A 20,982-nucleotide genomic window follows, 5' to 3' on the forward strand; every position below is an offset into this window, starting at 1 on the left:
GGCTGCCTGATATCTGGTAAGATCTCATCTAGCTCAGGATGTTGGGTGGTGACTAGATGGTGTCCACATCCACTACACGGCTACTGGCATTTCCTTGTGAGCTCAATGAGCAGGCAGGAACCCAGTGTGTATAGCAAGAATGGTGAGCCACACCCTGGGCATGAGTCAGACCCCTAATCCACCCAACATGGGGAAGGTTGATAGGGGTGGTGCATGTGGCAAGTTTCGTGTCCGCCTACCTTGTCCTTTCTTTGTCTTTATATTAATAAGGAAGGGAGTTGCGTGGCAAGGCCCTGCCATGGGAGGAGCCTTTCACTCTGCCAATAGTGTCTGGCAAAGCTGCAACATTGTTTTCCTCTTCCTAATATTTCTTAGTTCTATATTGCTTTGGGGGTGTGGAGGTGTAAGAGCAGGGAAGGATCAGCTATGTAGTTTGCGAGCTCCAGAGCAAAATGAAAATGCAGACCTCTGGTTCAAAATTATGAAGTCTTTTAAGACAGTGACAGCAGAGCAAAACCAAGCAAAAGAACCTTCTGTATTCAGGGCCCTGTGCAACTGCACAGGTTGCACACCCTTGAAGCTGCCCTGGGTGCAGGGGGATCAGGGAGTGGGCTGGGGATCTGGGGTAGAGAGGGAGATGGGATTCCACTGGAGCAATAGACACCAGACTGTCACCTTGAACCAAAGCCCAAAATGACAAGAATTCTTCTCCAGCTGCACCGAATGTGAAAAATGGTGCAAGCGTTATTGCAGCTTGGTGCCCAGAGAGTTCCAAGCTATCATATTTAGATTCTATGGCAGTCAAGAGCAGACCTGATTTTGCAAAGGAGGAGGAGCCAAGACAGCGAGAGTGACCTGCTGCAGATCACGCTGCTGGTTAGTGGCAGATGGGGCTAACTCTCAGGCCTCTAACTTCCATTCCCTTTCTAGCCCACGGTGAAGCTAACAATGAAACTGTTCTCTCTCATTGTGGGTTACATTGGAACTTGGGAATAAGAGGAGTGACTTGCAGGAAGGGAAATGCGATAAATGATAATTGAATGGAGAAAACAAAACAGTTTGGGAAACCAAAGCAGTTTGTCTGAGTCCTATCTGATACACAACATACAGCAAAGCAGACAAATGTCTGTGCAGCAAAGCAAAACTGGGAGAAGGAGATATTTTCAAATAAAATACGCATATTTCCAACCAGCCTTGAGCTCATCTGATAAGGGACAGATTGTCCAGAGTAAACAGAGAGAGGAGAAAAGATGCGTTGGGCTGAATTTAGTCCCCTGTCGAAATCACAGGGGAGCTAACTGCTCCTCCTTCTCCTGTTTGTACCTCTCCAGCAGCAAGGCCTTATGGGGCTGTGAAGGGAGACAAGGTAGTTCATATACTCGTGCATTTGGTCCTTCATCCAGCCATCAAACATTTCTTGAGCACTCTATTGGCATTGTATTGTGCTAGATCCTAATAAGAATATCTAAGACATGGCTCCTACCTTTAAAGAGAGCAGACAGATATGTATCAGGGGAGAAAACTAGCCACAAGAGAGTATAAATTAGTGATGCATGCTGTGTGCTATCAGAGCTCAAGGGAAGGAGACATTCATACTGCTTACATTTCTCATGATAACCAGTTTGCTTCCACAGCTGCTGCCAGTGTCTAGTCATCATGACTAGTCCTCTTTCCCAAAAGACTCCTGGGGTGGCGGCGGAGCTGGGGTGTGGGGATGTGGGGTTTTTACAGACGGTACCTGTTTGCCCTGGTGATGAATGGCTGCGTACCAATCTTTCTCTGCACGATCCACTAGCAGGAAAACCTGGGGTGGAGGTGGTTGTGGTACAGACCTGGTGAGGATCTGTGCCTACGTGTACTTTCTCGTGCCCATCTGCTGCCACAGGGCATGTGTGCAAGAGAACAGCCCTGCTGAGGCCAGGGAGAGGGCCAACGGTGTGATCCTCGGGATGTCACTCCATCTTCGTCTGAAAAGTAGCGGAAGGGAGGAAGTCTGATAAAACAGTGTTTCCTAGCCCAAATAAGTAACAACCGACATTGGTCTTTCAGTGACAGAGGAAGAAGGGGGAATAAACTGTAAAGGCTGTCACAGAAGAGAGAGAAGGGACAAGGCACCAAAAGGAATGATCTCTAAGCACCTATCCAGTGACATTTTTCTATGATTCTCTGCTCCTCAGCTGTTGAGCATGTCATCCACCAGGACATCTGTACATAGCCTATGATGTGACTAGAAAGAGTAGATGTGAGGTGAGCCCCACGTGTCGTCGTATGTCCCATCATAATAGTGCTGCACATTCACCCCAATACTTAGCATTTATGAAGCTCATGTCACCTCCAGAATCTCATTTTCTCCCTCAACAGCCCAGGGAGGCGGGTGGGGTCTGTATGATAAGTCCCATTGCACAGAAGAGACAACTGAGGCTTGGGGAAGACTGAGCTACTTGCCGTTCATCCCAGTGAGTGGCAGACAAGGGACGTGAGCCCCGGTTTTCTGTGCGACATTCTTTCCCTGCCTGTGGCCCTCCTGGATGCATCATTTTCTGCTCCAGTTGCTGCAGGGTGCTGTGAGACAGGAGCACAGCATGAGCTGGGAGAAGCGTTCAGCGGCCACTGGAAACCTAGTGATAATGAGGAATCTGCCACGTGGACATGTGATGTCTTCCCACAGAGTCTCTTGCCCTTTAAAATAACATCTTTCAACAGCAATGCATCGGTTGGACCCACTCTGAAGAGACCAGGCTGGGATCCAGCATCTCTCAGCTTCTCCCTCCCCCATGTTTTGCCTTCATCCCAAGCCATCATAAAGACAGTAGGAGCTGAGTGGGAACAGTATTTGTCTTGCAATTACTTCTAATTGCCCTGTAGTTTTGTGGTGTATAAGTGGTGTGACCTAGATACAGTTCTGTGAAATTCTCTTTTCATCTTGGGGTCTGTATTAAGGAGGGGGTAAGTCAGTTGATCAGGGAACAGTGGCTCAATCCATCTCACAGTTAACATGTATCTATATGTAACTCCACTGTCTTCACTTGTCAAAATGCCGGATCTTCTTAACAGCCCAGATCTAAGGCTGCCTCTTCTGTGAAGCCTCCCTGGATTGCTCCCTCCTCTGATTCCCACAGCGCTTGTTCTGATCCTATCTGTGGTGCTCATCATTTTCTACATATTTCATCTTCCTGAACTCCTCATGCTAGAGACTGTGTCTAGTTCATTTTTCTATCCTTGCCCACTCTGAGAATTGAGAATGGCCAAGGTAGTTGTTCAGTTCACTGCTTATTGAGGGAATGCATAGACTGATTATGTCCTAGACGTTATGGAGGCACGTAAATATACTGTTCGCTCACTGTGACTTCTCCTAAGTGGCCTGAGGTGAGTCGACAGTTTGAACCTTATTTCCTATGGCATCTTGTCATGACTTCAGGATGCCTGGAACAGTGGGCAAATTTTTTGAGGGGTGAGTCTCAGTTTTTCTTTTAAAAGGGGAAAATAGCAACATGGAATCCAACCAGGGTAGTCTCCCAGTGCACCCTAGTTGTTTTGGTCATTAAATAAATACAACTGACTTGGCCAGAGTTTGCTGAATGGAATAGAGAATTTAGGATGGAAATTTGAAAATTTCATCACGTATATACAGCATTTTGTTTTCCATCCTCTTCTTTTTTCCAACAATCCACCTCATGCCAGAGACTATGTCTAATTCATTTTTTGTCCTTGTTGACTCCAAAAACTGAGAATGGCCAAAATAGTTGTTGACTTAACTACTTGTTGAGTGAAAGTACAAACTGATGATGTCCTAGACATTGTGGAGGCATATAAAAAGACACATGGACATGTGGTGTCTTTTCACTGTTCATACTTTACTTATATCGACTCTCTACTACGTAGAAAACCCTTGTCTGGGTTTTGAAATCAGTTCATTAAGACTCAATTACAGGGGCCAGCCCTGTGACCAAGTAGTTAAGTTCGTGTGCTCTGCTTTGGCAGCCCAGGGTTTTACCAGTTTGGATCCTGGGTGTGGACCTAGCACCACTCATTAAGCCATGCTGGGTGGTGTCCCACATAGCACAACCAGAGGCACTCACAACTAGAATATACAACTATGTACTGGGGGGCTTTGGGGAGAAAAAGAGAAGAAGAGAAAAAAAAGACTCAATTACATTTTCTAGCAATTGTTGCTATGTCAAGTCTTATCCTAGGTTCATTCTCATGTGCTTCCTTTCAAATTCTATCCACACCTCTGAAGGAGGAATGATACCCCCAATTTACAGATGAACTAAAGCATCGGCTCAGAATGGTAAAAATATGGTTTGCCATAGGTTGCAAAGCCATTAAATGACAGATCAGGATTCATTAAGTAGGTATTAATTGATCATCATTCATTCAATATGTATTTATTTAGTACTTGCTTCATGCTGGACATTGTAAGGAAAATACGGGTGAATAAGATGTGGTCATTACCCTCAAGGGGTTCACAGTCTGTTGAGAGGGACATACACTTAAATGGAAAACAATGTCACGTGGCAAACACTTGAGTAGAAATGCCGACCAGAGATTCTGCGTGCACACGGTGTTTTTGTTTGTTCTCATAGAGATACACTACTCTACACATCCTCTACAATTCTGATACAAAAGTGGTGATGATGTTCAAAATCACAAATATCCAGTAAGTCAAGTCATCATAAAAGATTAATAAAAGGAGGGTAGTCTTCAGGCTTAAGCTTTCTTACAGCTGGTTGGGAGCATACTGATGCCATGGAGGAATGGGCAGGCTGCTCCTGCTCACCTCATCAGAAGATTTCAATCAAAGGGGAAGTTGGCAGAACAATCCAGGACTTCTTGAAGGAGAGGACAGGAGAGAGAGATGTGTCACTGTGGAACAATAAAGGCCCCACCCACAGACCCAGTTTGCTGTCTCTGACAGGTTGAGTTCCACCCTGTAAACAGCCTCAATCCTTTCATTCGACCCTTTGTTTGTGATTGAGCATCTGATTCTCAGTCCATTTGGTGAAGCGAGATTCAGACAGTGGGGTGACAGCACGAGAGCTCCCGCCTGTTTGGCTTTATTTGAGCCCATCACACCTCCACCAGCTGCCATCCGTGGTCTGGCCCCATTCATCCAGGAAGAGAAAGAAGAACCTCCAGGACCAGCCACAGCCTAGTCAGGTAATGCCAGGTGGCTTGTCACTGGTTCTGCAAAGAGATGAGATTTCTCTCTATGAGCTTATTGCTCCTGTCCCTTCGCCTAGCTTTCTGGCCACCTCCACCACTGACTTACACCTCCACCTAGGCTCATAATTTTCATGACCGTATGTAAGTTCTCCATTCTTCCTTACTGCCCTGAGTTAGTGAGATTTGTAGACCAGCAGTTTTTAGCCTATAAAATCACTTGGCCTTCTTATCTATATATTGATTTTGATCTTAACTGCCCTACAAAATGGTAGGCTAGGTATGATTTTCTCCATTCGGTGGCTTAGTGAACAGAGGCTTTGAAATGAAACAGAAAATGATTTGTTTGAGTTTGGTCAGCAGGCTAAGGCCAAGATTAGATTTGATTCCTTCTTCTCTCTCCCTCTACTGTACCACCCAGCAGGTCATACCTTATCTCGAAAAGCTAAGAGAAGTGAAAGGACTTCCTGAACTGTCTAATGGCAAACAAAAGGTGTTATTTCCTTGCAGGCGGGTTGAGAGGGATATGTTTGAATTCATCTGATAGAGATTTTATAATGATATATAGGCTCCATCAAATAGCGCTATTTTTAGAGACCAAATGGGAGTATGTATGTAAAGGGACCTTGTAAACTGAAAAGTGATATGCAAATTCGAGAAGATGACTACATGGAGCCTGAAGCATGTTCTGGCTCTCTGTATAAGAAGGCTTTCCTTTGGGGCTGAATGACACTCTCCTAAAGTCAGCAGCAACATTATGAGGCACAAATGACAAAGGCCCTGGGGGAAATATTTTAGCTTTTCAGTCTTACTGTGGTATGTGGAAAAGCAAATCTCAACAGGGGGGAAAAACACCCCCAAATCCTTCCAAATTGACTGCTGCAATTTCCTCTCTTATGACAGCTATCATTATATCTCATTGTTCTACAGCTTTAAGAAAATCTCATCTTCAGTGATTATGTAGTTTATTTTTTAAGATGCTGATTTTAGCTATCATTTTTCCCTACATGCTCAAAAGGTTGTATCATTCTTAGTTGTGGAAGGCAATGTTTCCTTGTGTGTGTGTGTGTTTGAGTTTGTTATGACAGTGCTAATATTCATCCCTGCGGGCCCACAATGCAGTGGGTTGCGATGCTATACAATCTTTGGCAGACTTCTGTATATTCTTAGTGTCTTTCTGGCTGTGTCTTGAAGAAATCACTTAATCAATTAGCTTTTCAAAATAGAGAAACTGAAGCCCAGAAAGATGACAGGAAGTGCAGAAGGCCACGCAGCTGGTGGTCATTGGAGCTGTAAGTCAAATGCGGATCTCTTACTCTTTTCCTGCCCACGACATGTAGAGAATGGTGCCGGGCATCCCTAAGCAGAAGCATTAACTGTGTCATTTTGGAGATTGTACCCAGATGTCCTTTCAGATTCCTTTCACTTAAAAGTTTGAAGACACTTGGACTTTTTCTTAGCATCTAGTGGAAATGTCATACCCTGTAGAGTAGAGGACTTTTCCAGAGAAGCCTCTTTCCTTATTAACCTGGTTCTTGTGGAATATTTGTTTCAGCCAAGTTTTGGAACTTCTCCTTAGGTATAGGGTTGGGAGGTGGACAAACAATTGTGGTATCTTCACGTTATTCAACCAATCTGGAACTTTCTTTGTATCTTCTAGGATCCTTCTAAAGAGGCGTCACTCAGTTCAGAACTTGCAATGCTAGTTGAGCTTTTATTCAGAGTTGTAGAATCTAATGGCAGGGTTGAGCCTGAGAGTTCCTTTCATCTGGGTGATTTCAGCATTCAAACGTGTTTTGTTTGTGCTTCAGTGGTAAACAGCATTGAAATAGTTGCAGATATTTAACATCCAGGAAATTTCTTGTAAAAATGCAGATATCTCAGTTTTCAGGAAGAACAGAAGATCTGGTAATAGTTGATCCACATTCCCACGTGGAAAACACATGGGCTGGGTCTGGGCAGCAGGTGCTCCCTGTAGGTGGGGCATGTAGTCCCCAATCCTCCACAGCCCCTGTGGGACCTGATTTAGGCTACCAAGTTTTTGAGTTTGTCAACACTGGTCTCTTCCAGCCTCTTATGTGTTCAAATCATTCTCTTTCGAGGGAAACCTAGTTCTATATAATAATAGGCCAGGCCACAGATCAATGTCACCAAGGAGGAGATGAAATTAATTCTTTGGTCCTAACCTCTCATTATTTAAGAGGTAGAAGGAGGAATGATGACTTCAGCAGAACATGCCATTGGCTCCGATACCTACCCAGGATGTTAAGCCAGATATTGAGGCTAAGTGACTTGAAAGCTAAAATATTAAGGAAGCTGATGCAATTCCAGCATAATTTCCAGATGCCTGCCAGAGAAAAGGGAGGAAAATTGACAAATGCACAGTAATACTCTTTACTCAAGAGGTCATGGCATAAAAATAAGAAAAGAAGTTACTATGTATGATAGTACATGGATAGCAACACAATGCCTTGCCTTCACGAAGAAGGCAGAACAAATCACTGAAATCCTGGAAACAAGCTTAATAACATGTTTTTTTATAATCCATTCACTAATAAATAATTTCCTGTCGATCACTTATGGTGTACATCACCCTAAGCTTGGGGATTTGGGGGTGAAGAGCAATGACCCTTCCCCAAAGCATCTTATTAGTACTGAAAATGTGTACACAAATAACTACAACACAAGATAAGACGTGATGAATGATACAAGAAGAAGAAAGCAAATGTTCTTGGTTTTACTGAGTAAGGAGATATTTATGGCAACTAGGTAGGTGGTCATCGAGGATGGTTGTAAGGAAGAAACGGCATTTGGCCTGGGCTTTGAACAGATAGAGGTGAGAAGAGTTTCTAGCAAAAGAATTTAAGCAAACTCATAAGTCAGTACTGTCTGAAGCCTACTTGAAGGATAGAGAACATTCGCTGTGGCTGTGTATGGGACCAATGAGACAGTAGGGCAAATGAGGTTGGAAATTTGGGTGTGCACCAGATCCTGGGTGCTGAGTGGTAGGCTGAGGGCTTCAGATCAGGCAGAACATGGTGACTTTGAGGAGCATTACAACTATTGACCAGGCATCTAGTCCAAGCTCATGACTCTCCAAGTCCATAATTGGGCAGTGACGGAATATCCGTGTAGGTATCACTTAGCTCTGCTTTAAGTTTTTCAGAAGAATTAAGAGCTACAAAACAGAATTGAGTACTTCTAAACACAGTGGACAGTATCAGATGCTTAGTGAGGGAGGCAAGGTGATATTATACAGTGGAATCAGAAAGATGGATGAAAACATTTTTAAAATACGTTAAGCAACTTGTAAGGAATATTTTGAAAAATGTGGTTAAAATTTCTTTTTTTTATTCTATTTTTTAAATTCTATTCTTCTGGGTTATCTGAAAGTTAGAAAAGTGATGTTGCATAAGTCCTTAACTTGTGGGATATGGAGGGTCATTTTTAGTTGATAAGCTTTGTCCTTTGGTCTGGGAGGCAGTCACTCCCTAAAGAATAGTTATAGAACGTTCTTGGATGTCCTGGCCCTAGACTCTTGCGTAATAAACACTGCTGGAGAATTCCATAAATACGTGAATGCTCTGCTGTGGTTTTTAGCATTCCTGATGGGCTGAAGGGAAGGTTCTGGTCTTGTGAGGGGCTCCACCAGTCACCAGAACAGTGTTTACATACATACCCCAAGGGATTTATGGAACTAACCAAACTTTCTCATTTTCATGCACATGGGTGTGTGTGAGATCTGTTCGGAATTGTACCTCTATCTCAAATGTCTTTGCTTCAAGGGAAGTAGGTAGGTGATGTGGCACAGACTCAAATGAAGTATGCGAACAAGATTGATTCATTCAAAACTGTGTATTGATCAGCTCTGCTGTTCAATACAAACATCTTTTCAAATTTCACTCATTCAAAACTATTTACTGAACATGTGTTCAGGGTTTGGGAAAATAGCAGCAGTGAGTGAAAAGAAATAATCTCTGCCCTCAGGTAGCTTACATTTCTAATGAGACAGATAGAAAATAAACAAAATCAATCAGTAAAATACGTTATTTATGAAACAGAGAGAAAAGTATAAAAGAGAAGGGGATAGGAAGTCTTGGAGAGTTGAGATTTTGGAGAGGGTACTTAGAGAGTAGCAAGTAGTTATTTGAGTAAAGATCCTAATAATACAAGGGAGTGAGCCATGTAAATACCTGGAGAAACAGCATGCCAGGCAGCTGGAACAGCAAGTGCAAAGGTCCTGAGGCAGGAGCGTGACTTCTTGGCACCTTTGAAGAATAAAGCATAAACTGAACTGAGTGGAGAAATTTTTGAAAATGAAGTTAGAAAGATCATGGTGCAGTGAGGATGGGGGCAGCAATAATGCAGAGCCCTGTAAGACACAGTAAGGACTTTGATTTTCACTCTGAGTAAAATGGGATTCATTTCCACATTTTAGACAGAGAAATGACATGGTCTGACTTACATTTCAAAGGGATCCCTCTGTGTGTGTTGAGAATAGATGAGGGTGACGTCGGGACAGGGCAGGCAGAAGAAGGGAGATTAATTAGGGAGTTGTTACTATAATCCAGATGAGTGATGTGGAAGCTTGAACAAACAGGTAGTGCTGGAGGTGATGACAACTGTTTGGATCTTGTGGTTGATTGATTGAATGGCGAATAATGAGACAGCAAGGAGATAATGATGAGGCCAAGATTTTTACTGAGCAACTGTTAGAAAGAAGTGGCCTTTATGGGAGATAGAGAAGACCTTAAGAGGCATAGGTTTTGAAGGAACATTAGGAGCTTACTTTTGGACAAGTTAAGTCAGAGATGTTGAGTACTGAGTTAATATATGTATCTGGGATTCAGTGAGGATATCTGAGCTGAAGATGAAAAGTGGGAGGTTGCAATATACATACACATGATATTTACAGCAATGAAATTAAAGGAGATCATCAAAGGAGTTAGTTTAGACAGAAAAGAGAAACTGTTTAAGGGCTGACTTGGGATGCCGTATGGTTTTGGGTTAGGGAGGTGAGGAGAATCTAGTCAATAGTGCACCAAAGAAGAAAGGGTGTGGTGTGGGCAGTCCCACATCAGCGGAGAGGAGGATTTTATCACTGAAATTATTTAGAATCCCAGTACACGGTAATAATGAAAAGCGTTTTTCATTTCCATTTTCTGTAGACAATGCACCCACCCCTTTATCATCTGCACCATGAAGCAGCCCACTCCTACTGCCATCTAGACCTCTCTGGTTCCACGGGAACCAAGAAAGGAGATAGAAGAGGAGTAGCCGGAGTGGTGGTGAGAGTGGTGTGTTCTGGGATCCAAGTGAAGAAGGTTCCAAGGAAGAGAGAGTAGTGAGATGGCACAGATGCTGCTGAGAGGGGAGTGAGATAATGTCAGGGATCTGAGCACACAGCAGGGTGGCTGGAGTGGGTTCAAGAGAGAACAGGAGAAGAGGAATCGGAGCTGGTGAATATAGATGTTCTTTTCAAGGAGCTTATTTGTAAAGGCGCCCAGAGAAAACAGGCACAAGCTGGAAGGGAAAGAGAGAGGAGTTTTCTTTTTTCCTTAAGATGGGAGAAAGATGATAGAAATGTACTTTTGTAGAGATTATAACTTGATTAATACACATAGATAGAATATTTTTTCTACTCCTGTGAAGTAGTCCTGGTAAGGGTTATCGTCTTACATTTTTTTCAGGGAAGGAAAATAGGGCTCAGAGGGTTTAAGTCATCTGCCCCAAATCACACAGCAAATTAATAACAGATGGGACTCAAACCCAGGTTCTTAAAAATTGAGTTCATTGTTCTATTCCCTGCCACTGCCTCATACTAAACAGATAATTTTGAAGATGACTTATAACTTTAGAACTCTCTCTAAAGCTCATAAAACTTTCACTTTGTCATTGTTGAAGGACGTTACATGAATCCCAGGGAATTCACACTTCCCACCAACGTCTCCTGAATGGCAGGTGCTGTTATACCAGTTGCAGGATGTTTGGGACCCAGGGAGGGAACTAGAACTCAGTGTCTGCATCAATGAAAACTTGCGACATTTGGAAAGAGTTTTCCAGCACGATCAACACAGGGCTCCAGGCTGAACCATCTGCATGCTGGTGGATGGGAATGCAATTTCTTATGCTTGTATCTTGGGCTGATTCTCGCATCCAACTTTTCCTCTAGTAGTGAGTTTGTATCTACTTACTGACATTTATGATACATCCTTAATGCTATCTGCTGCTTTCTGTTCCCTTGAAGGTCATACACTATTGAAGCTCTTTCCATTTCAATGAAGCTCCAAGCAGACGTTTCTGGGGCTTCAAACTTCCCTGGTTCCCAACTGGGACATTGTTACTCTATAAGCAGAGAAACATTGAAACACATACTATTCAATCCAGCTCTAGAAAATGCATGTTTAGGATAAAAAGCTTTGCCCACCATTTGTCACCCCCCAGTGGCAGCTGTTCTCTCCCATCATTGATGGCACCGAAAGGCAACTCCTAGAGTAAAATATAACGTGTATCTTTCAGCAGCGGGTCGTCCTGGGTCCTTGGTGTCTGTTTAGTGTTTTGCTGTGTGCAAGAGCTCTTAGGTCCATATGTATCGAGACAGCTCAGTGTGACTCTGCCGTGCCCCTAGAAGGCGCCTATTGCTCTTTGTACAGATCACCATCTAGGGCTTTGGCCAGCCATCTTGCAATTATCTGTTTGCACATCTGATTCTTTCACAGACAATGTACTCCTTAAAGGCAGAAAATTGTATTTGCAGCTTGCTTCTGCTCTCTGCCTCTCTCTTTTCCCCAGCACAGTGCTTGGCACAGAGAATGTTCCCCCCCAAATTTGTTTGAATTAATGAATTAAATGAAGCATTTTGTACCATGCACAGTTGTGCTATGGAGATTAATCTATGTCACACAGGAAAAAAATGAAATCCCCAAGTTCAAGATTTTCTTATTTGCAGAATTAACGAATTAGGCAAATCAAATCTACAACTTTAGAAGCCAACTGATGGTTCTTTCTGTTCTATAGTCAAGGATACATAAACCTGTGTAATTGATGGGCCCATTTTGAAAATGTCACACTATCATTACTCATGCCTGTAGACCTCAGTGGCGTCAGTATGATCATTAACAGCTGTTCTATCATACACACTTGTTTAATTGTTAATGTATTTAATAAAGAAAGAATTCTTGTGGATCAGTAAGACAAAAAAAGATGAAACTAATAAAAGTGTCAAACATATATCGCCCCCAACCTTTCAATCTCACAACTAAAAGAAGTATAGAAAGTTAAAAGAAATATTGGACTCATTTAAACTAATTGCAAAGTATTTTTTTAAATTATAAAACCTCCTTCTGACCTGCAGGAAAATGGGCTTCATATTCTTTTTTAAATTTTTCTAATTTTTTTATTGAGGTATAATTGACATATAACATTATATTAGTTTCAGGTATACAACATAATGATTCAATATTTGTATATATTGTGAAATAATCACCACAATAAATCTAGTTAGCATCCATCACCATACATGATTACGAATTTTTTTTCTCGTGATGAGAACTTTTGAGATCTACTCTCTTAGCAACTTTCAAATATGCAATACAGCATTATTATCTATAGTCACCATGATATACATTACATCCCCATGACTTATTTATTTTATAACTGGAATTTGTACCTTTTGACTTTTTTCACCCAACCCTCACCCCCAGCCTCTGGCAACCACCAATCTGTTCTCTGAATCTATGAGTACCTTTTGTTTATTGAGATTCCACATATAAATAGGCTTCATATTCTTCTGAGACTTGAATTGCTACAACATCTCTGGGAAGGGCAATTTGGCCATATAGACCTTAAACATACAATTTGACCCAGGATTTCCATTTGTAGGAATTTATACTGAAAAAAATTTAAGGATTATGAAAAGTTTTACCAATAGGGATCTTCAGTTCATAGCTATTGTCAAAGCAAAGTAAAAAGGAAGCAACATGGATAACTAACTGTTGGGGATGAGTTAAATAAATATGAGTGGTTGTATAATGGAACCCTACACAGCCATTCATATGCTGGGGTAGGAAATTATTTATTAACTGAGTCAGGTAGCACAGTGGTGGAAAGCAGGGGCTTGAGGTCTGAGAGCTCTTACCGTTTACCAACTATGTGACCCTGAGCAAATTCTTCAAACTTTCTGAGTTTCAGTGTCCTAATCTGTAAAATAAGGATAATTATAATACCTGGACCATGGGCTATGGTGAGTTTGACATGAGCCAATGCAGTCAAAACCAAGTGTTTGGCACACAGTAAGTGCTTAATAAGCATTGGCTACCATCGTCAGTATCAGTATCCTTATTAAGTGCAAACGGCAGTTTTTGAAATAATATTTACAGCACAACTCCATTTTGAAGTAGAAATGATATCTATAGATAAATGTAGAAGAAGTCTTAAAGAATATGCATCAGAATTATTTACTTTCGTTTTCTCTGCATAGTAGATTTAAGGAAAGATTTCTTTCCCTTCTTTTGCTTTTATGTATGGCCTACAATGTAACAAGAAAAGTTAAACGGGTCCAAATAATCATTCACATCAATCCCCATAAGTGAGCACCTATCAATGCAGTAGTTCTCTGCCTGTGTTATTGCTGTTTTCCTCATTGTCAAGTCACCAGATCTCTCCATACCATTGTCCTCAAGGCCATATATCCAGTGGTTCATGGTGCTGGGCTGATTACCTCCAGGTTCCTCTTGCTCCTCTGCCTTTGTCCTTCTGCCATACCCCATATCGTGTGCATCATAAACATCTACTAAGTGTCTGTTCTATTCAGAACACTCTGTGTTGGCAGTGGGAGTGGGATACAAAGCAGCACAGAGGATGGTTTCTTGTGCTTGTGCCCCTGGAGGGAAAGGGCACTTACCTTATGGTGCATGTATTGCTTCAGCTCATTGGAGGTTTGGGGGGGCGGTCCATCTGTCCCAAGGGAGTTTTGGTGGCTAGGGAAACGTTTCTTAAGTAGGCAGGGCTGAGCTGGACTAAACATGTCTCTTAGTTGTGCTTTAAAAACAAGTGTGTCTCCGTGTCCCACAGGTACAGTGATCTCTGACTAGGATGGTGCCCTTCCAAGCTCCTGTGTCACCATTACCCTGATGAGATTTCTCTCATGATTGTCTCTTTACCCACTACTTTCTGGGGTCTCAAGTTTTTATTCGTATATTTTAATCAATTCCTTTTATCCCCATAGCCTTAGGACCCTGACTTGTATTCACATGGTACACTTCCTTGAAACACTATTTTTAACATTGTTTTCCTCAATCATAGCTTTAATGTATGCTCAGAGCAAAAAAAAAAAAAAAAAAAAAGGAAAATTTAGAAAAATGTATAAAAGAAAGTAAAAATCTTCTGTAAACCAGCCATGTAGAGATAATCAATCATAACATTTTGGTGCATGTGCTTCCAAGGCATGTGTGGGTGATTTTAATACACTAATTTATAATCTGTGTTTCTGATTCATAATAATATATGTTTTCATATCAATTAATATTTGTCTACAGGATTATTCTCTGACTTCCTTTAAAACCTCCTCCTTCCAGAGATAAACTCCTTTTAAGACTTCAATATGCTAATTTCTAGTGTTTTTCTTTGTTTATTTACACATCCTTTAGATTTTGAAAATAAAACCATAGGGTATGTGTTGCTTAGGACCGTGCTTTTTCACTTAGCATTATTATGTGAATTTTTATCTGTCATTTAATTGTCTTCAAAAATATGAATTCTAAGGGTTGCATTATATTCCGCCATGAGTGTGTACACATAGTGTGCTACAATAAATACCTTTCAATTTAAATCTCTTTAACTTAGGATTGATGCTTAAATTGTTATCCCCTCTATGAGGTTCTAAACTGCTTGCAAGAAGATCTAGTTTTGATTCATTTTTGAATCATGGTTGCATAGTCAGTTGACAAAGATAAAATCCTTCGTTCTAGGTAAGATAACCTCTAAATGGAAGCTTCCACTATGTGAAGGGATCCAGGAAGCCACGGCTGGGCCATTTCAGAGGCTGGAGAAGAGGCCGTGACCTATGATGTCATGGTCAGTTGGGTGGGAGGGAGAATCTCAGTTAGAATAGAGCATGTCTAGCTGGGTGAGGCCCCATGCTAAAGAAGTCAGTCCTCTCTGAAGTGCCACTCTCATTGGTTGGAAACTAGACAGGTTGGAAAATAGACATTAAGTGTTTCTTGCTTGTTGAATTAGAAAACAAAAACAAAAACAAACTAGTAACTTGTTCTTCACATAGGTTTCTTATCCCTGGTACTCTTAAAGATGGAATTTTCTGTAAACATATAACCAAGGACTAGAACATTTTGATTTATAGTCGGATAAAGGTGACAAAATAAATATATTCCAGTTTTGTTACTTTGGTATTTGATCTGATTTGTAAAGACTTCCTAGCTCTCCATCCTGTTTAGAATGGGAGCCCTACACCAGGCCCATGTGGAGTCCAGACTAGCAGAACTGGAAGGAAACTTAGGGTTCAAATAGTTCAAGACCCTCCAAGCACATATGAAAAAACCCAATACCCAGAGAGAAGAAATGACTCACCTCCCAACCCAGATTTCCTACTACTTCAAGGTTTTCCCCACCATCGCTGGTTGTCATATACTCTGCTCCCAATTGTTCAAGTTACTGTCACATAGATTCAGTCCATTATTCAACTCCTTCGGGCCATTCTTTTCCCCCAAGCTTTAAAACTATATTTTGAAACCATACCATATTTTAGATAATTTGCTAGGCCTTTAGATCCATTAGTTCCTCTAATTCTTATACTGTGCTGCAAGGTAAATATTGGATCCACTTCACATTTGAGAAAATTGAAGCTAAGGATTTTAAAATTGCTACCCAACCTCAGGCAGCTGGCAAGTTACGGAGCCTGGATTGAAGCCCAGGTCTATCTGACTCCAAAGCTTTCTCGACTGTGCCAGTCTATTTCCTGATACAGGAATTGATTACATGAAATGAATCTTTACTGTTTCTTGTCCGTTGTCTTGTGGAAGAGTTGGCTTAATTAATTCTCCAAACATTTGTGCTTTTGAGTTGTAGGTGAGTGATCTTGATACATCACCCACAAAGTTGTGTTTAAATCAAAAATAAAGACATCTTTCAGGCTCCAATGGAAGAAGCTAAATTGTGTGGCTTAGCCACTCCTACTGATTGGCTGAGCTCCCAAACAGGATTGAAGCTTAACTGAAAATAAACAAGAATTAAAGTTTTGCAAAGATTGAATTAAAAAACAGCATGAAAGGAAAAGAAAGAAAAAAGCTTATTCAACACCATGTAAGTAATGTCATCTCTACTAAAAGAGAGGATGCCTTTCAGGAGAAGTACCGATGTCAGAAGAGTCCCTGAAGAGTTAGCAGGGATGACACAATTTAGGGCTATGTTTTGGGATACAGATTCTCTTGGCCAGGCATTTTTTCTTTACCTCTTCTCAAAGAGAGATGGGCTATATTATGACTTCTAACTCTTTTGGCACAATGCAGGAGGAGGGAAGGAAAGAATTCTACTCTAGTTTGTTTCAGATCAATGCTTTTGAATCTCGCCTACAGGAAAGTCAGGTTAGTGTGGAATGTCTCCCATTGACAGTTCCCGCTCACTACTGCTCCATCAGGCACTCTAAAACAGAGTCACTGCCACTTCTTCCTTCTCCAACTCCACAATACTTGCCATGACCTTCTGCTGGGAAAACTAGAACTTCTGCCAAGTTACCCTGTCCAGTCCGTCTGTAACTAAGGGCTTTGTTCTCAGAAGATCTATTCATGGGAAGTGCATTGGACTTATTTCTCTAAGACAAATATTTCCCCTACCTTTTTCCCTTATATAATTTACATAACAAGTTTGTAACTTCTGGGCCTACATAGCAGTTTCGTAACTTCTTATGATAAAACTTGCCCAAGAGACACTATCTTTCTCCATCTCTCAAAGCTTCTTTTGATTTTATTTCCTGAATGCCGCCTTTGCATATCAGTGGGCAGATAAAAGTCATTACCCAATAACCCACCTATCTGTGTACAGGAAATAGTCTCTATTTGGATATGAATTTTAGTCTTCTTCTGACTTTAATTTTTGGAGAATTTCTTAGGGCCAAAGTTTGATGTATTTTCTCCATGAAATAGAATTTGTTTTCTCCTTGATGGTGGGTGCTGGAGAATGGGAAATCTGTGATGAAAATGTGACTGCTTAAAAAACATTTAAGTTTGCAAATGTTCAGACTAGAACTAATTTTTTTTTCTCATGATATCCTCTTTATAACAATTTTATCATAGAAAATTAGAAAATACAACTAAGCAAAAAAAACATTTATAATCTCATTACCCAGAGAAAACCAGTGTTAACATTTTGGTGGATTTCCTTGTAGACTTTCTTTTATACATATCTGTTTTATTCTTACAAAACTAAGATCATGCTGTGTCCTATTTTATAACTTGGATTTTGTTTTCCATCCCTCCAAAGCCCCCCAGTACATAGTTGTATATTCTAGTTGTAGGTCCTTCTGGTTGTACATGTAACTTGGATTTGTAAAAAAGTATACCATGGATGTCTTTCTATTGTATTTGTACAATATTAATTATAATAGCTACATAGTATTCTATCTAAACAACATTTAGATAGCTTAGCTATTATAAATAAATTATAAACAAAATAACATTGCTTTTTAAAAAGGGCATTGGCATAAGAATGCACTTGGTTTTGCCATTGGAAGATGATGAGCTAAAAAGATAGCTAGAGATATCACTTATTTTAAATGATGTCTCTGTTTCATATGTTCAAATATACCAGCACAGCTTCTAATGATGTACCGGTTAATCCCACTTTTTTTATCATGAAACCTAAATCTAGAGTTAGGTAACATTATTAGTCAACAAAACTAACAATCTTAGAGATGCCTATACTTGATGTGAAGTAGAACTGGCATATATAATGTCCCTCCTAAACTAAAGATTCTATGTTCAGTCACTCCCAACAGAAGAGTTGATTTCAGCTACTCTCTGTAGCATTTTCTAATAAGTTTATCCACTGGCTGGGCTTTGGTGGGAGAATTACAGAGTTTCACAGTCAAACATGAATGGCATTTGGAGCCTGACATTGCCTATTGTAGATGGGATCCAAGAGAAGTAATGAATAATATTAACTAGGAATACTACTGGGTATTATGGATTGGCTCCAGCTCATTAAGAAGGAAAGATAGAACTTCCCTCATAGTTAACTGGGAATATATTCTGGAGACATGTCAAATATCTAATGATCTCTTTAAAAATATCATGAATGTTCAGTTGAAGTTCTTAGATGCAGAGACACTGCCAAACAGTAGTACTGTGGGCTAACCCACTTTTGGTGACATTTATGGCAAAAGAGAGCTCTATGGAGTCCTAAAACATCCATACACTTGAATTTCTCCATTTACAAATAGGAAATATTATATAAGATGATCTTTTACTGCTTTTATGTTCTGAAGGGACACTCTAGAGGCAGGAATCGACATAGGAAGCATGTATACAGGTGACTTGGGCAGCATGAGATTCTGGCCCTGTGGGCTTCAGTTTCTCTGATTCCCAGGGACAGGGGAACAATTGCCTTCTGGAAAGATTTGGCACATACCTGGTCTAAACACGTTGCCTCTCCTCCCTCTCACCTCCTACAACTTGCCAGTAGTTTTGACTTTGTCAAGATAGGAATAAATGCTCCCTGAAAGCTTTGGGCAGCCCCACTTTTATTTGGGCATCTTTCAGGGACTGCCAACAGCCTCAGCTCAGATATCATTTTATTGCCTGCTCCTTCTTCTATGATAACATGCTAATGGCTCTTCAAAAGATACAAGATCAAGGCGCTTCTTTGCTTACAAAGTACTTTCACAGCTTGTTCATTTCATCTTTACAAAAATCACATAGAATAAGCAGGACAGGCATCAACATGCACATTTTCACAGATATAGAAGTTGAGAGGTCTTATTATGACATGTATGTACACGTAATATATGAAGATGGCCTTACTGACCACACTTAATAAGGACTGTTTTGATTGATCTTTCCCTGCCCCATACTCTACTCCTCTCTTGATCACTTGGTAATTGAAGTAACACATTTATAGAAAGACTGATCAAAAGCAAACATTATCCCTCCACAACAATCCAGCCTTGAGATGCATATTCACAGAACCGAGAAAAGTGAATATCACAGGTAGCACTTTAATTTTCTCAGTGCATTTACTGTCTATTTTGGCTAATGTTGCTCACTGCTTTAACAGGAGTTGTAGCAGATAACACATAAACATATATTTATCCTTTCTTTCCAGTATTCCGGCCTTATTTATTCACATATGTACATATACAGTTATATTTTCTGTGATACACTTTTATTTTTTGTTTTGTTTTCTTACTGAAATACAGAAAAAGAAAGAGCTTTTTGTGACAGATGTGTTGTTCCTCCTCTGTGTCTTTTATCTAACTACCTTCAACAAGGTAATAGGAACTTTTTTTTTTTTTAGCTTTTATTCTTTAGTATCCTGGAAGCCCGCTTTTCCTAAATCAACTTAGAATGAATGTGAATGTCATTCTTGAAACAAAACTACTTTCATTTCTCCATGCTTGTGTCCTGGCCTTCATTATTTTAATGAGAGCTGTTCCTATTGCTCAAACTCTCTTTCCTCTTCTCTCTCTGGGTGGAGCTCTCTGGATCCGTTTAGAGCTTCCAGGAATCTTGTAGAACAGGCTGAATTCCAGGTGTTACCATTCTCATCTACATGGAGTGGAAATGGGTCAAAGTTACCCTAGAATGATATTATTCTAACACTTTCTTGTATCTAACTATTTTGTCCAATTTGGTGTCTTGTTTAGCATTCACTATTTTAGGAGTTTAATGTATATTTCATTATTAAAATACAGATTGCCCTTCAGTTATGCTGACCGACAACCTGAGAAGTTGGCAGTATCTGTTTTTAAGACCCTGGGCTCCTCTTTCTGGTGTCGTTCCACCCCTTTCAAGTGCTTGCTCCTGAACACTGCCCTTTGGCTTCAGGATAAGCCTCCCCTCTATTCCCTTCATCCCTAGACCTGCTCTCAGGAAAGGCTCTCATATTTGTCACTTATCCCTCAGGAAAGTGTAAGGCAGAAGTCAGTTTTTCTTTTTTCTGTCTGTCTCTAGTGGTGCAGACATCTTCTGTGACATCTGCTGTGACTGACCTCACTGTGCTACACAAAGGGTTACACATTCTGTGTACATCCGAGAGGACAAATGAGGGCATGATTCCTTCCCTCACAGAGCTCACAATCTGCTCATTGAGACCAATCACAGGCGAAAAATAAAGAACTGATTGATAGAAGATCATGGTGCCTGGAGAGAAGGAAAAATTACATTTCTGAATTGCCATGTTACGCTTGTGGGAACTGGTGAGTTTGGAACCTGGTTTAGAAGAAAGGGTTTCAAATTTTCTCTTGTTGGGACTGGTTCCATCACATCTGAGGAGAGAGATTCTCGAAGTTGAATCTCTTTTGCATTTTCTGTCATGGGTGCTCCACAGAGTGAAGATATTTATTATGGATCCATTTATTCAGCTAATACATAATGAATGCTTTCTATGCCCTCTACTTGATACTAAGGATACCACAATAAAAAACAAAACAAAACAAAACAAAACCCTGACCCTATCATAAAGGATCTTCTGTACTAGTGAGGAGAATGTAAAAGTTAAGGCAAGTTAGCAGGTAGCTGTAACAGAGTATGATCAGTACTGTCATAATGATAAGAATGGTCTACAAGGAGAAACAGTGGAGAGGCATGTAAC

At 40.7% G+C, this 20,982-nt stretch overlaps 1 protein-coding gene across 2 annotated transcripts in view; it reads left to right on the top strand.

Annotated features, from left to right (window-relative positions):
• Positions 1 to 20,982, top strand: part of TPRG1 (tumor protein p63 regulated 1) — a 199,357-nt gene that overhangs the window by 62,138 nt on the left and 116,237 nt on the right. Inside the window, exon 1 of one of the 2 annotated variants that reach the window (XM_070582518.1) lies at positions 4,919 to 5,160. The exons of the other annotated variant lie outside the window; for it this stretch is intronic. The gene's annotated coding sequence lies outside the window, so the exon portion shown is untranslated. Of the gene's footprint in view, positions 1 to 4,918; positions 5,161 to 20,982 lie in introns of those variants that run through there. 2 annotated transcript variants of the gene reach the window in all.

This window comes from Equus przewalskii, chromosome 18 (assembly GCF_037783145.1).
Source record: "Equus przewalskii isolate Varuska chromosome 18, EquPr2, whole genome shotgun sequence".
In the NCBI taxonomy this organism is placed as follows: Eukaryota; Metazoa; Chordata; class Mammalia; order Perissodactyla; family Equidae; genus Equus; species Equus przewalskii.